Source organism: Apis florea, unplaced genomic scaffold (genome assembly GCF_048593485.1).
Source record: "Apis florea isolate Af1SG1 unplaced genomic scaffold, ASM4859348v1 contig_3326_pilon, whole genome shotgun sequence".
In the NCBI taxonomy this organism is placed as follows: Eukaryota; Metazoa; Arthropoda; class Insecta; order Hymenoptera; family Apidae; genus Apis; species Apis florea.
This window is the reverse complement of record NW_028256739.1, coordinates 489,747-506,105: the sequence shown is the minus strand read 5'-3', so window position 1 is coordinate 506,105 and position 16,359 is coordinate 489,747. Positions and strand designations below refer to the sequence as shown.

At 38.2% G+C, this 16,359-nt stretch overlaps 1 protein-coding gene across 5 annotated transcripts in view; it reads right to left on the bottom strand.

Moving 5' to 3' along the window:
• dlg1 (MAGUK family member discs large 1) overlaps positions 1 to 16,359 on the bottom strand; it is a 516,408-nt gene that overhangs the window by 483,324 nt on the left and 16,725 nt on the right. The window lies entirely within an intron of this gene.

The following is a 16,359-nucleotide window of genomic DNA, read 5'->3' as shown; positions in this document are numbered from 1 at the left end:
CTTTCGAACGCATAGAACACACAATTGCGCCTCGTGTCCACTGTTTTTCCTACAACGAAATGTTGTGATCGATGGAATCGGTATTTCGATGGAACTTTTCAATATTCCGGTGAAAAGCACACATGATACGCGTCAAAAATTTAGATAAAAAGTAGTTCATATTTTTCTTCCTTCCTCCCCCTCCTTTTTTTCCCTTTTCTTCTCAAATTTATGATGGCGACCGACTGCGTACGAAATATCGGTTAAAATTCTATCTCGTAGAAATGACGTGACATGTAAACAAATGTTGTTATTTGAATTTTAAAGCAAAAAAAAAAAAAAAGAATCTGTGCACGTGGGAAATAAGTCATTGTCGCGATAATTAGAAGCACGGTACGTTTAAATACCATCTATTTAATCATCAATAACGATTGATTACAGAGGGGCCGCGCGTACTACAAACCTGTACAGATTGAATATTAATGGAGTATATACCACGATCGTCGTCCATGAATATGCATAAACACCTATGTACAATTCTGCTTAGTATCCATCTAAATATCCTGCCTCTCCTTCTGTCAATTATCGCGGTGATTTCCATTTTATTTATACTGCTTTCGAACCGCAACGGCGACACACGATTAAACGGAGTGTCGAACGATCGATGGTGGCGTATAGCGAGCGCAAAGCTAGTAATAGTATTAAAAATCAGGCAGGGCGCGTGTCAGGTAAACCTCTAACCCGTTAAGCGTATCCCAAGCCGATACCTAGCGGGAATAATTACGTCACATTTGCACGTGGAAATGGAGGGAAACAAATATCCGGTTAAAGAGATCATTAAACGAACAATAACTTTTCGAGCGATACGATTTCGGAGAACAAAGTATCCGTAACAATCACGGATGGGGGGAGGATAGCATTACCACGATAAAGGTTTCCCGGATTTGCAACTCGATATTCCCTAGACAAATATTCCCGCATTGTCTCTTGCTTCGTCCAACCGAATGATAGAAGAACAATCACGTTTCTATTTCATACCGTTTCGCGAATGGGCTGGTTTCGCTTCATTTTTTCGAATCTTTTCTCCTCCCATTGTTTTCAAAAATTCAATTTTCATGGAACAAATATCATCTTCCGGATGCCAAAGGTACAAAGAGGTTGGATCGATGCCATTTCTCCAATTCTTCCACTTTATAGATCGAAACGATAGAGCAATGTTTTACAGTAATTATTCGCTTCATTTTTAAACTCAGATTGAAGTTAACTCGAAAATTTAAATTTCGAAAGTGGCCATATATATATATATATTGAAATTAGGCGAAATCTGACGATCTTTCGAAGAATCCTGATTTATTACAACGTCGTCTCGAAGGAATGTGGATAGGAGGAACATTTCGTTATTTAAAATCGAGTTTGCACAGTTTGCAAGGGAGAGAGAGGGCCGGTGCCAAAGTGCTGTTGGTTGCGAAATAAGCTTGGCAACTCATCGCCAATGTAACTCGAAAATGACACAAGCTTCGCGAAAACAACCTGACCAGGCTGATACGGCACACCGAGAGAAAAAGGTTCGGGGTCTTTACCGAGCTCTGAACCGATGAAAGCACCGTCGTTCTCCGGTGGATGGAGTCTGAAGAGACTCCACGGTTCGCCACTTGCACCTCGAGTGCTTTGCTTGTCTCTAGAACTCTCGAGCACTCGTTTAACAGACTGTAATTCTACGGCAATACAATGTCTTTAGACCCGTTTGCGGACAGTGTTGCTCGCTGCGAGAGAAACAATACCCTAAAAGGTACCAACGTTTCAAGTAGGGATTTTCATTCGATGGGATTCTTCTTTCTCGCTTTGCAACTACATGAACGAAGAGGGAGGAGAAGGGAGAAAAAAAAAAAACGAAACGAAAGAATTCTCAAGATGAAATTGCAATCTTTGTTGAAATAATCGTGTAAACAATGATAGAGATAGATTACATCAAGATTCAAAGTGGGAATTGTATTCTCGAATAGAATATTCTTTGCTTTCTCGCTTTGCAGAGAATAGAGAGAAAATTGAAAAATTCTTAACACGAAATTGCTGTCTTTGTTAAAATAACGATTGCACGAACTATTATTATTCGTTGGACGAGCAACGACGTCAAATTGCGTAAATAGGATAGGTATTTCAAAGAGAAGTTTCAATAGGACTGCGAATATTCGTATCTCAACTCGTGAGTGTGTGGATTGCAGAAACACGTTTAACTTTCGCTCTGGCTACGAAATCACTCGAAGCCCTTGGGCCAAGGGTCTGCTCAACTCTATTCACGAAGTGCGGATAGTTCGTGTTCAGATTTCGAAAGGGCACATATCATGGGCACCCGAGATATTGCTATAGATATTGCTATCTTCTCGTGTTACGGTTTCGCATCTTTTGATTACCAAATTATAACTGAACCACATTTCACGATTCCTATTTATATATATATGACACTTCACTTGTTTCGAAAAAAAAAGCTAAGAAATTCGAGTTATCATAAAAAATAAAAAAAAAAAAGATTCTATCGACCTGAAAATTATTAAAAAATTTTCGATAATATTCTTCCATGTGCGCTTACTTTCGTTCGCTAACTTTTCTTTCAAAACTTTTTCCACCATCACGCTTTAACATCTCTAGCGAGGTAGCTTCTAAACTTTGAAAATTCCTTTCCCTCGATATTTATCGAAGATCGTAGATGATTCTCCCGTTAAAAGATAACAATAATTATCAATGATTGAATTTATAAAAAAGTTATGTAAGACCGTAATTGTTGTTTAAAAAGTGCTACGCTATAAATTAACTTCGATGAGAATTTTTATCGAAAGATATCGGACAGATAGAATATACACTCGGACTTAAATTTCGCAAGAGCATATTTTTAAAACGTTTAATTGAATTTCATGAAGAACCTCGTGGATCGTTTTTCAATCTCGAGTCTTTGAAGAGGTCTTAAAGCAGGGTAAGCACGAGCTACAGACAGCATTGCACCGATTACGATTTATTAGGTACGTCTGTCGACAACAATCGTTTGATTACGCCGACCAATAACAAAAGAGGCTTTGAACGAACCGCACGTTTCACTCTTCGAACGAAAAAGTACCGTACATCGTGAAAATTAATGGGAGAGAAAATAGATGTCGATCTATGAATTAAATAGCAATGATCTGGACATATATGATATTTGTAAAGGCTGAATAGTTTTCTTTGAATAAAGTGATCCAAGACATTTCAGAGATTTTGCTTTTTTAATTTTTAATCGCCTTTTTAAATTAGGTTATAGGTAAATATTCAAGAATTATTTCGAATTATCGTAATCGTGTATATTCTATTGATCAATTAATTTATAAAATTACATGTCACAAAAATGAAGAAAATATAGAGATAGAGAAATATAAGTATAATATATAGTCGTGTCCACATTATAAGTAAAAAAGTAAGCGACACAAAAAGAAATTTTCTAAATGAATAACAAATAAACCTAGAAGGAAAACAAGAATGGAGAAAAATTTTGTAAAAAAAAAAAAAGAAAAAAATGATTAGTTTCTTACGGCTTATCTGCTAGAAACTAGGAAAATATTCCTATCTTCCTTAGAAACCTTACGGGATTCAACTTGCGAACTTATTTATCTCTTTGCAGAAATCTAGCCGAATCTTCCCCAGAGAGAATTCAGCTAGGTGCGATAAAGCGAATTCGCGATCTGTTTGTGGGTGCGGCTACTTTTAAATCGTTCAACATTATTCCTCGAGTAATTCTCTCCTTTTAAAATAAGCATCTTTCTTTGAAGAGGAAGCAATTGAGACACTTTATTAAATTAAATTAAATCTGACCTAAATTTGAACGCAAATTTTACAGAATTAACTAAAGAATGCTGTGGAATCTCTTTAAATAGTAGCGTCTGACTATCCAAGTTAATTAGGATAATTTATTCAAATTCAAGACATAAATTTTTTTAATATATTTGAAATTACGCGAAAATGAAAATTTTGATCAAGAATGGCTGAATTATCTGAAATTTGGAAGAGTGAATGAGACAGAGAGTGGGTAATATTCTTTAGGAAAGATTAATTGAGGAATGCCGAGGAATGTTTTTAGAAGTATTAAGTAGCCTGACAAGGGTCAGACGTACGCACTCAAATTAACCAGAGCAATTTATTCGAATGGAAGTAAGATATTATTCCAAATGTGAATTAATGTGAGAACGAGAATATTTGAGAACTAAAAAAAACGTATTATTACTTCTTAAACATTTAACCAAATTGCCTATTCTACGTTCCGTTCTCTATAATGATATTACTCACTCCTTTATCCCAGTAGTACAGCTAAATAATATCGTCATCGTGGTCAGACTTTAATCGCTCGTTCCCTCGAATCGAATGTAAAAAGAACTGAATCTTGCAAGAAACGAATCGCTTCGTCACTATTATTACAGCTGCTCGAACTGAGGGAAGCATTTACCGCCTTTCGAACGAGTTTCGAATGCACGGTAAAAGCGGCATTGAATTTCGAGTATTCTCGTATCTTAATCGCCGTCGAAGACTACTTTTAATCACGGTCGAAAAGGGGACAACGATCGAGCGCGTCTTCTAAAATGTTTCCTATACGTTTCACGCTATCTCCATCCTGGTTGCACGTGATTTTCCAAATGCGTCGTTTTGAAACAATAAGAGGAATCGACGGGCGTTCCAAGTGCCCGATTTCATTGAAAAATTTAATCCATCTTAATGGAGTGCGCCCATTACAAAAATGGACAAAAAAAAGCGTCGATGACGATGAAGATGGATCCCATTATAGCAAAGATGACGACGAAGGTATCGTGGTTACAAGCTTATCGAACGGAATCGTACAACGTTCCAAATTATCGGGGTAATCGGTTAGGAACAATTTTATGGAACACGCTCGAGAATCACCGACAATACGTCAAGATAATTAACGATCGACCGTCGACGACAATGCAGTAACGTTTAAACGCGATTCCCTCCGCAACTCAGCGTCTCGACCCGGACGAATCTCGCTAAAGAATTTCGTTAAAAAGTCCGCCAATTACTTGGAAAAGTTGTGCGAAAGTTGAGAACGAGGGAAGGTGAGTTTTAGCAGCAACGAAATAAAAGCAAGGTCGAACACATTTTTCCCGCACATTTGTACGTCCACGCGTGAAAAACTTGCCGTTATTCCCGACACGAAGTTCTAAAAAAGGGCGGCATGAATTTTTTATAAAGCTTGGAATTCGTATGCTCGACGCGCCAGTTTTCCAAGGAGAAAATTCTCTTGACATCAGGGGGAAACGGCGGGGCAAAGTGGTATCTTAAGTTTCGTTACACGTGTGGCTATCCAGAGACGTTCTCTCCCTTCTTGACCATAGAAAAATTACCAAGTTTCGTGGATTTACCGGGCCGAACGCCGTCTAACTTCCTTCGTTTCTCAATCGCCGATCGATTACACTCCGTTCGACTACTCGACCAGACTACTAACGTACATCGAGAAATTAGAGAACGATTTTCCGAAATAATACGAATCTCAATTTCCAACTTCTTGTATCCACATTGATAAGCTAAATATCTGAATACAAAATTTTCAAATTCAATGCCGATGAGCCATAGCTACACGTATACAATAATTGATCTCTCACTCACCCTTCAGACAGACAGAGTTTTTCCTCCTGTTCTTTCTTTCTTTCTTAATTCTATCAATTCCAATTGACGGGAGAAAAAGTTGATAAATCGACGCCACGCAATACATCGACTACATTCTCGATACCGTTCGCCAATCTCTTGCTTCGTAGAACATCAATTTCACTCGAGGAAACCGTCGTTACCATCAAATTTATCTTTATACGAATCCTCTTCGCTTTAACGTTTCCAAAAGTAAAAGTTTCAAATATCGAGAAAAGAATATCCCCCTACCATCTACTCGTTTATATTTCACTCGCGCAGATTCTCGAATTATTCCTTCGAATTTACTTTTTCCTCTGAATTTTTCAACCTTTCCACGATATCATTCCTATTCGAACCAACCCTCCTCTCAACCCTCTTTCTCCTTTCTTTCTTTTTTTTTTTCGCCCTTTCGATCTCGAGGAAAACTCTACGCTCCCCAAAAAAGACCGCGAAAGATAAGATCGTTCCGCGTGTGCTGGTATCAAATTTCCACGGTTTCGCTCGAAATCCCATCGTCAACTCGGGCCTATTATTTTCGAGGCACACTTTTAGCTGATTATCTTGAACCGTTCTTCCACCCTCATCCTTTCTCTCTCTCTCTCTCTCTCTATGCCTCACACTTCTCTCGACTTATCCCCCTTTTCCTGTATACGTCACAAATCTCTCTTCGCGCGAGGAAAGCTCGGGAAAGCAGCGTCTTTATCCGGCAAGACGCGTCCGAATCCTTTCGGCCCCGCACTCGTGTCGCCATTTCCAGCCAGATTCCGATATACCATCTCGGTCAGTAGTCGAGGTCGTCGAAATCTTTGAATGAAATCCCCGAAAAGCCATGATTCGAGGCCCGCCTCTAAAACCTCCGTCTTCTCTCCGTCCGCACCCACACATCGATCCACACTCCAGATTAGGTAGAAGTATCTACCTCAAGAGGTTGGTTTGAAGAGGTGAACCACGGTGGAAGGGAAGAAGGAATGGATCGCGTGAAACGAGATGCTCGAAAACGGGAACGAGTCTGGGGGATTGGGGCCTCGAAAAAGTTAGGTTAGAAACGAAGCAAGATGGGCGGAAAATGCGGCGTATGTTTTTTTTTTCTTCTTTCTTTCTCTTTTTTTTTTTGAATATTTTTTTTTTTTTCTTTTAAAGAAAATCTGGGAAACAATGCCCTGGAGCTAGTTACAAGTCCAACGAGATATAGAAACAGCGAGATAGCTGTGTTCGTTTCGTATAAAAAAAGAAAAATGATAAAGGCGTTGGCTTTTCCTGGCCAACGTAGAACTTAACTATCGATTTCCAGCGGAGAGTTCGGAAAAATCGAAATTTTTAGTCGAAGGTTACGAATAGATTGCGGACGTGTGTGAGAATTTAATTTTTCATGAATTCAGAAATGAAAATAAATATTTATGAAATAAAGATTGTGAAAGAATAAAGATTTTAATAAATATTCTTATATTTTTAATTTTTGTTCGATAAATTTGAATTGGATCGTTAACAATATATTACAAGAAGATCGTATTAATTCCTTTTGTTATAATTTTCATCTTATTTCGAAGCTTAGGAATTTCGTGATCTTACGTTATTTCATCCCATTCTACTTCATATCGAAAGGAAAACATCGATCGAATCACGTTTATTTTGAATCATAGACACTATTAGCTCGATCTAGATTGCATAAGAATTGTAATGTATTGCGACGGATAATTAATCGATCGATACGAAAAAGAGCATAAACTTAAACCGATACTCGAATAAATGAGGAAATTCGCACGAAAAAGACACTTTCGATCAAAAATATCCTCGTACGTAACATAAACGTAACGAAACGTAACGAAAATATTTAATCACAAAATGAAATTATTCTAAATACTCTTTTATTAAAATTATCCTTGAAACGAATTAATAACTTTCAACCGATTTCGATATCGATTCGAACGCGAGAAAATGGAATTTTACCTACGTTTTCTAAAAAGTCTTCGCCTTATATCAGACACTTTTCTAAATCCGGCATCGCGTCAACTTTTGACGGTTGCCAGCTCACCGACAATCTCACGCAATAGCTACGGTTAATCGAGGATTGTTCCGAGGCATGAAATATTTACGTGTGGCGAGTAGGATGACTCGTTGCCAAGTGTTGGCCGTGCCGTAGCGAAGAAAAAGCGAACCGCAACGATCCCGAATTCAACGTATGAGAGCGTGCCATTTCATCCGCATTGCCATTTTTTCTATAAACTCAGCTGGCAGCGCGGATTAAACTCGAGAAAGAAACCGGAAAAGAGGAACGGAGTCGGGAAGAAAGCTGAAAGAATGAAAGAAGTACGGGTCGCCGCATTCTTTATCCCAGCCAATCGCAGTGTATGACGAATATCACGAGCGCGTAATTTTCATCTTCTTGGCGCGTGACCAACTTCTGCCAAGTGGCAGAACTATCCGGAACACCAAGGGAAAAAACAATGTGAACAATATGTATGAATTTGCCGTGTAAAATACGAAGTTGAAAGTGAAGATAGAAGTTTGAAGGGAAAAAATGTAAGGAAGGAATTTAACGAAGAGTTGATAATAGTAGAATTTGGAATCGTAGAAAATTTCGCATAACGAGATAACGCGAATGAATTACTCCAAAACTGTGACATTTGGATGATGGAAGGGACTGGTGCAATGTCGAAGTCGAAGATTTCAAGGAAATTCGTCTGGTTCTTCGAGTTTGGAACTGCGAGAAGGTATCAAGATGGATGGGAAGGCAGGTTCTATGACTCAAGGCGGTACTCAAAGCTGTGGATTTTCCCAATCGTGACGCAAAGGATTAAGCATTTTATTAATAGAAGCGGCGATGTGGCGAGAAGATAACGAAAGAAAACAATCCGAAGGCAGGGATTGGTGAAGGTTACGGCCTCAGGGGCTTAAGAGATCAGTTCCCCTAGCTTTATAGAGAAGACTTTCAGACGCGTATCCGCACGATATAACAGAACCTTATTTCTTTTAAATTTATGACTAAAGTATCTGCCAGATTGGAAAGCTTGTAGATCTCGGTTATACATATTCGTCGGATCATCCCTTCGAGAGTACATCAGTTTCTCTTTGATTACAAATTGTTAACCGACGTTAGTCTTTATTCGTGTAAAACAATATTAATGTTATCATGTCGATGCATAGAAATGTAATGAGAATTTACATTGTGTGTATATATATATATATATCGCAATTTACAATGTTTTCTCCTGCTTGTTTTTCTTATATATCGTTATTCCGTTTTCTTTTTTTCTTTTCTTTTTTGTCAATGTCTCCATTCGCGCAAAATAGCGACGGAAAACGGTACACGGATCGCGTACGCGCGTTATAAAAATTATTCCATCTCGTAGTTTATTTATTTTCAATTTTCGTGAGGGAAATTTTCACGGACTTCGAATTTCTCTCGATGTTTCGTATTCCATACACGGTTTTTTGTCCCTCCTTTCCATTCTTTCTATAAATTTCATCGCGTATTTCTCCCGCCACTCCAATATTTTTTTATCAAATAAAAATTTTCACTCGTCTTTTCTTTCCTATATCGTAATTATTACGAAAGAATATTTCCAAGTTTATCAATTGTCAGTTAAAACAAACGGCAACGAAACAATAAATGAACGAGTTGATAATTGTTAATTGCAACGAAGGAAGAGATAGAAATATTAAAAATACGATGGAAATATGTATTTATTCGTCGAATTTTATTAAACAAATTACGAACGAATCATTGACTTATCCTCGTTATATTCGAGAGGAGGAAAAATCGGAGTTAAAGAAGAACATTAGACAAAGACAATTAATTCAAGAGCGATAAATGGTGGTCGCGATATCTCCAGCTTTTCCGTCTTGATTTCGAACCAAGTGTATCGAGTACTTTATCCGGTTGCCTTTTGTATCGGTTACAAAGAACCCCGACAACAATAGAACCCGACTATTCGCGTCAGTTTCACGCACATGCCCGGGGCGTTTCGAAAAAGGAAACTCTCGATTCTCCGCGGACATAATCACGTGACTTCTGCGAAATATCCGTTATTATATCTTCTTCCTCACGGTTCCAACCTCCTCTATGACAAAGCGAATGCTTGACATTTTTTCGATTCTGTGCATCGATATCGGCTCTCAAGGAACGAACGGGTACCGATAAAATGTTGGAGGAAATATCAAAGACCGATACGTAGAAATATTCCTATTAAAATTACGCGATAATAATTTGAATTCAGTTCGAAAATCAGAAGTAGAAACGATTTTATTATTTTTCGCAATTTTTATCACGGACTTTTATCTCATTCCGAAGAATAGTAATTAAATACAAGGGTATTCAAGATTTAAATCATCTTTCCCCCCCCCCCCCCCAGTTTTTCTTAATTTAACGTCGTTCTTCTTAATTTCAATTTTCATAAAGGATACCGTAATTTTTTTCGGTGTGGAGAGAAATCTTCAACGCCTGTGTTATTTAGGCGTCCCTTAGATGCAAGAGGACTTACGTGGCACACGTAGTTCCACGGTACAGCTACGCGAACCGGGCAAAGATTCATGGAGGCCATTATTCACAAACGATTTAGCGCCGGAATAATGAATACAGCGATCTATACGGCTAACAGGAGAGACGGGTCGAAGGGCGGACCAAGCCGCCAAGTAAATGCAACCAAGTCTGAAAGCAGAGCTTGCAAAATCTTTTCGCGCTCGATAGACGTTCGCGAAATTGACACAAATTTCCCTTTCCCTTTCTCGAAAACGTTTTATACAATGATTATTTATCGACGTTATTAGATCGACGAGACGAATATTTGTGCCGTACATCAGCGAATATAAAGGGTGGCTCGATCGAGGTATGTTGAAAAGTATTAAAGAAAAAAAGATGTCCAACTTATCTCTCAAATTCGAAACGATTTTCAAAATAAAATTCAATGAAATATTTAAAAAAAACTCGAAAACCATCCCTTCGATTTTCTATCTATTTCGTTCAAATTTACTCAAATTCGAAGGTTGAAGAGATGGGTGAACGCATCGATCTTGCCCCTTGCCCATCAAACGAATGACTACACGACAAGGTAATCCATAAAATTTCACAACAGTAATACACGAGGGCGAGGAGGGTAGAATTTGTTCGCACCGAGTCAGTCGCGCATAAATCATCAACTCGCGCTATTGTACGGCCACGAATTCCGAAGTGGACTCGGTACATGCGCAGGTCAAAGCAAATATTTTATGCCCACGAATTAGCATAGATTTCAGGCATACCTGAATGAGAAGTAGCGATAATCGAAAAGGTTTATCGCCGCTTCTGAACCCGAATACCCAAGCGTTTAGTTGAACGTCCAGTTGCATCACTGACTGTAGCTTTTAACACGCGAAAAAAAATATGAGGGATATAATAATTATCACCGTTCCTCTGATTTAAGTATTCAAACTTTGAAAAGTTTCGAAATTCAATCGAGTTGTACCACTGATCAACGTTGCAACTTTACTACGTGCGAAAGAAAGTAGATATATGCGTAAAAATATTTGTCACGATATATTATAATATTTAATCATGCGCAGAATTAATAAACGCGATATAGATAGCGAAACTTTTAGATAAAATTTATTTACGCACGGTTCCAATGATTCGAACAAATGTCTCGCGTTTATTACATTCTTCTTCTTCTTCTCTTCTAACGAGAATGCCTTTTATTTGTTTAAATTTGAAAATTATAATCGTAATTGCTCGCGAGTAAAATCAATATTATAATTTCATACGTTATAGACAGTTATGTCGAAAATTTCATCAAACATTATTATCGACACGATGAAATCACGCGAACGTTTTACCGTTTGATTTATAATATCCAAAATTCTGATCAATACCCGTTCAATCTTTTTTCCCCTCTCCTCTTCCTGAACCGCGAGCAAACAAACGGAAACACCGTCGATACATTTGATTTTGACACGATGCATATACTGGGATAACTGTTTCTTTCACACGATACGATCGGGATAATTCGTAAAAAATTGATCCATTCGATCGATCGATTATTTCTACAATAATAATCATATTTCGTATCGTTCGAATAACTTTTTATTAGTATCAATCACGACATCATATTCATTATACTTTTTACAATTATTAAACCGATGATTGAAATTTAAAAAATTGAAATGACGCTATTATTGCGTATTTTCGTTCAATATATTTTCACCGAAATAGAAAATGACACGATGTAATTGATAAATGTGCGTTGTCAATTTATTCACCCATCAGAGTGAAGACAATTTAATGAGTTTCCATGATACGGTGAAAAAAACAATTCGAATTCGAATAACATCGATATCCGATATGTATATGAAACTCGATACATATTACTGTTTCGAATCTATATAAACGGTAATATTTATTTAAAAAAGAAAAAAGACTGATACTTTTCACTTTTTAGATAAATACGAAAATATTTTCAAAAAGCAAATATTTTCAAAATATTATTTCTGAAACGATCTCTATAATCTTTTCCCCGTTTTACACTTCATCGTCGATCTTATTTTCACTGAGAAATGTTCAGTGAGCCGACAATCTCTCGAATCTACGTAAGAAACGAAACGATATTTAAAAGTCCTATAAGATAAAATCGATTTCCTGCCATTCGGTTGGTTGCACGCCTAGATGGTCAGACATCTTATCGAGGCTCTTCTCATAAATGAATCAGCTTGCACCCTGGCCATAAGTCAGGAATAAAAACGATAGGATTGTAAAACGCATCGGTCTACTCGATCGAAGCAAGTCACGCAATCTATCGAATCCATAGAAATACAGGAAAAAGTTATATTTCCAGCCGACAAAATGATTTTTCGCTGATTGATCTTCCCTTTAATATTCTATAGGATACGAACAATTGAAAACACGAAGAATAAAAAGTAAAAAAAAAAAAAAAAAAAAAAGAAGAAGAAAAGAAAAATTACGATTAGCAAACGATTGTTCCAATCCAAGAATGTTTGAAGATCGAGCAAATGCTTCAAGGATGTTTGATCGTTGGGAAGACATTACGATGCTCCAAGTAAATAAAACGGAAGCCACGATGAGAAATAAATTTAAAATCGTTAGAAGTTGAAGGGAGTAGTTTGGCGACAATGGAGATTTGCGGAGGAAGATGACGCGAGAAAGGCAAAAATCGTGGCAGGATCGTAGATCGTAGCAGGGATGTAACGTGGCTTTTGTCCGACAGTGACGTATACGAACTGCGCCACGGTGGCCAGGACCTAAATTGTTTCGAAGTAAATAGCGCACGAGTGGCTGGTGGCCGGCAAATTGCATCCACGCCACTTTAGAACGATATCCTCCATCCCTCTACTTCCCCTTTGTTACAACCGCCGTCCCCTACAACCCTTCTACAATTTGTTTGGCAACGAACGACCCCCGTTGCGACGCAAACGCGTTCAAAACGCGTAGTATTTTTACGCGAGCAACGAATGGCTCGTGGCCATTTTATTCCAGCTCGCTAATTGGAAGAGGAAGGTTATTTCGACCGAGCGTAACGCTCGTCGGTTGCGGCGACGATTAAACAAAAGTAGCACGATTTAAACGCGTAGTGGATACGGTAGGAATTCCGCTCGTTGGCGGAAGATTCGATTTTTACGAGTTCTACCCCCGCATTTTATTCGCCGTTGGTTACTCGCCGCGGCTAAGACGCGCCTGACTATAAATGAATAGGACACTCTTTGCCACGCCGACGCTTATGATTTACGCGTAATACGTCCCTACCATTTACATCCTCGTTGAGAGTAATTTGTACGGAAAGCTGCAGCGATACAGCAGTGCGGTGGGAGTGCAGGTGCGAGAATGCTTGCCGCCGCTCGCAACGTTGCATCAAATATGTATCACGACCGAGCTGGTATTAGTCTGGAGAAATACCCGTGATTAAAGCCCAAACGTATTAAATTTACGCCAATCGGAGGAAGGAATTTATTATAAATATAATCGATTTTATCGTCGATCGTTGAATCACTTCAACTGCCTATTACGAATTCCCTTATATACTTCGATTGCTTTAACACGCTCTCCTCTGTTTCTGAAGATTCTCCCTTCCAAAATTCCATGTTAATATTATTATTTTCTTCGAGTTCTTGCTTATTATTGCACATGTATGAATACAAAATTAAGATATTTCGTTCGAATATCTTAATGTTCGCGGATGTATAGCATCATAACGAAAGCAAAATTTTCTTACCAGAAAGAAGATTCCCGTATCGATTACTAAACGCAAATTCCACCTAGGTTCCACCTCAAACGAGACCACGGAAAGGAGGCCGGAATTAAATGATGCGAAAGGGATTAAATTATCCGCATTTATTCCCTAAACTATTAATCTGATCTAGAGAATAGCGATGCAACAACACGCGAACGAAATTAACGTAGCTATAATTGCAAGAGCACAGGGTGCGCGTGAGTTATGGTAAATGAACAGACTACGTGATGTTCCCGCACACAAATGAACCATGAATCCGTATCGCAATGTCTCCTTTAACCAGGGATCCAGAGAGAGAGAGAGATCCTTGCGCAGAGGAGTAACTAAATAGGTGTGTATTGTCATTGGACGCTCGAGCACAAAGCAAGAGGACCACCTATGGGAGGCGCGTGGTGGCGCGACAGGTGAGAGACGCTCGAAATTAATTCAACGATCCTTCGAAATTAACATGCCGCGAAATCACTTCCAGTTTCAGGCTCTTCCGTTTCATTGCGAGAATCGTTCACGAAGATAACGAGAGAGAGAGAGAGAGAGATGATGGTGGAACAATTTACAAAGCTCGATCGATCGAGTGGAGTGGCAATTTAGCGAGGGCACGATAAGACTAATGGCAATAATTCCTGATTACCGTATCGACTGTAACCACTCGGTTAAGGAGTGGTATTAACCGGGGCTGGTGCTGTTTAACCCGCGGCGGAATAGCGTTGCTTCGATCATGGCAACTTGTAACAAAGTTGCCAAGTTATTCGCGTTACAAGTTGGCCGCGACTTTGCAGTAGAAAACTGCGAGCGCCACGTGAGAAAGTTGAAGCTCTTAAATTCGCTTCACCCCGCCCAAGAAAGACTTCTTGCCGATTCCTCGTTTGCCTCGCTTTGTCGCGGCTGCCTCTGCTACGAACGTTTAAAAATAGGGTTTATCATCGTTATTCACGCTTTCAAAGTCTGTGTAAAATTGTGCACGGCGTTGTTTGCAAGCTGTTTTGCACGAGAATACTTGTTTTGAATTGCAAAAACACGATATAAATCATTCGATCTCTATAAATTCAAAATGGAGAACAACGCGGAATATTTTCGAGGAATTGTTTTCTTTCGAGGTAAACGTATGAAAATTTTTTTATTAGATTTTTTTTATATTCGTATATTACTTCAGTAAAAAGAAAATAAGAGCTAAAGATGATAATAAAGATTTCGAGGACGAGATATAAAAAGCGATGAAACGTCGAATTAATTCGATGTGGCATAGGAATTGGCCAAAAAGGAAGGACCATTTTTGGCAAAATTATTGGAATTCGTCCAGATTAACTATTTCGTTGGCTCGATTCGAAACTTTTAAAACTTCCATACCAGTATATGCAGATCCTTCCTAACTTTGGTAAGAATTATTAGTTATCAAATTGAATTCCTTATTATATCACGTAAAATTAAATAGAAAAAAAAAAAAAAAAGAATTCATAAAAGTTTTTCCATAGCAACGATGCTCGTTAATTTGTGTAAAGAAAAATCTCGTAGTCTCGTTTATGATGTTCATAAGGAAAGGAGAAGATAAATATTCATGAAGACGTACATCAAGGAAGCATCCAATTGCGTCTACTATAAGCGTTTCGTATGTATTTAACTTAACGACCCAGTTCACTCCAACTCCATTTCCTACAAATTAACATTGGAATCGAAGATGTGTTAAACTAAATAACGTTTTCACGTTAAAAGAGTTATTATAAATTGTTGGTTTAACATTTTTTAATTCGGTGGAGGATATTCGTATTTTTGATAAATGCACAACGAAGACAATGGTGGAAAAGCAACGAGAATAGCGCGTGCTGATGATGACATTTGTATTTAACTCGTATGCAAGTACGTAGAAAACTATTTTTCGTCTTTTACATTTTTTTTAAAAAAAAACTTACGAGGCCACCATACGCGCCACGAATTAGAAAATCCGCAAGACACATTCGCATCACCCGTATGAACCCGTTAAAATTCTAATAAAATTTGAACTCGAATTACGCTTGGAGCGGAAAATGCACGACGCGATGAATCAATAAGCGTCTAGAACAATTTAAGATCAGGATAATATTCCGAATCATGCTGTGGGACAAATAACGTGAAAAAAAAGAATAGAGAATGGAGAAGCTGAGAGTACGAAGGTGGAAAAATAGAAAGAAAATTTATCGATTCTTTGAAGGAATAAAGGCGAGAGAATCTCTGCTGACTTGGCAAATCATCATTCTTCCAATGACATATCGTTCAACTATAGAAAGGGGAACGAGATCTTTGACACCGATTGTTATGACGATTACAGGAAACTGAACCATATCGAAAACTGAATTGGAAATGTTCCGTGTCACATTTTCTAGTTCCCTCTTTACGATCTTCTATTCGTTTTTATAATCGAGAGAACTTCCGTACGATGTTTCCCTTGTCACAGGCGAAACCAATATTATGGTTACGTCGATATCAATATGGCTACGCTATGCATCTTATATTTCTCCGATTTGTACAATATATA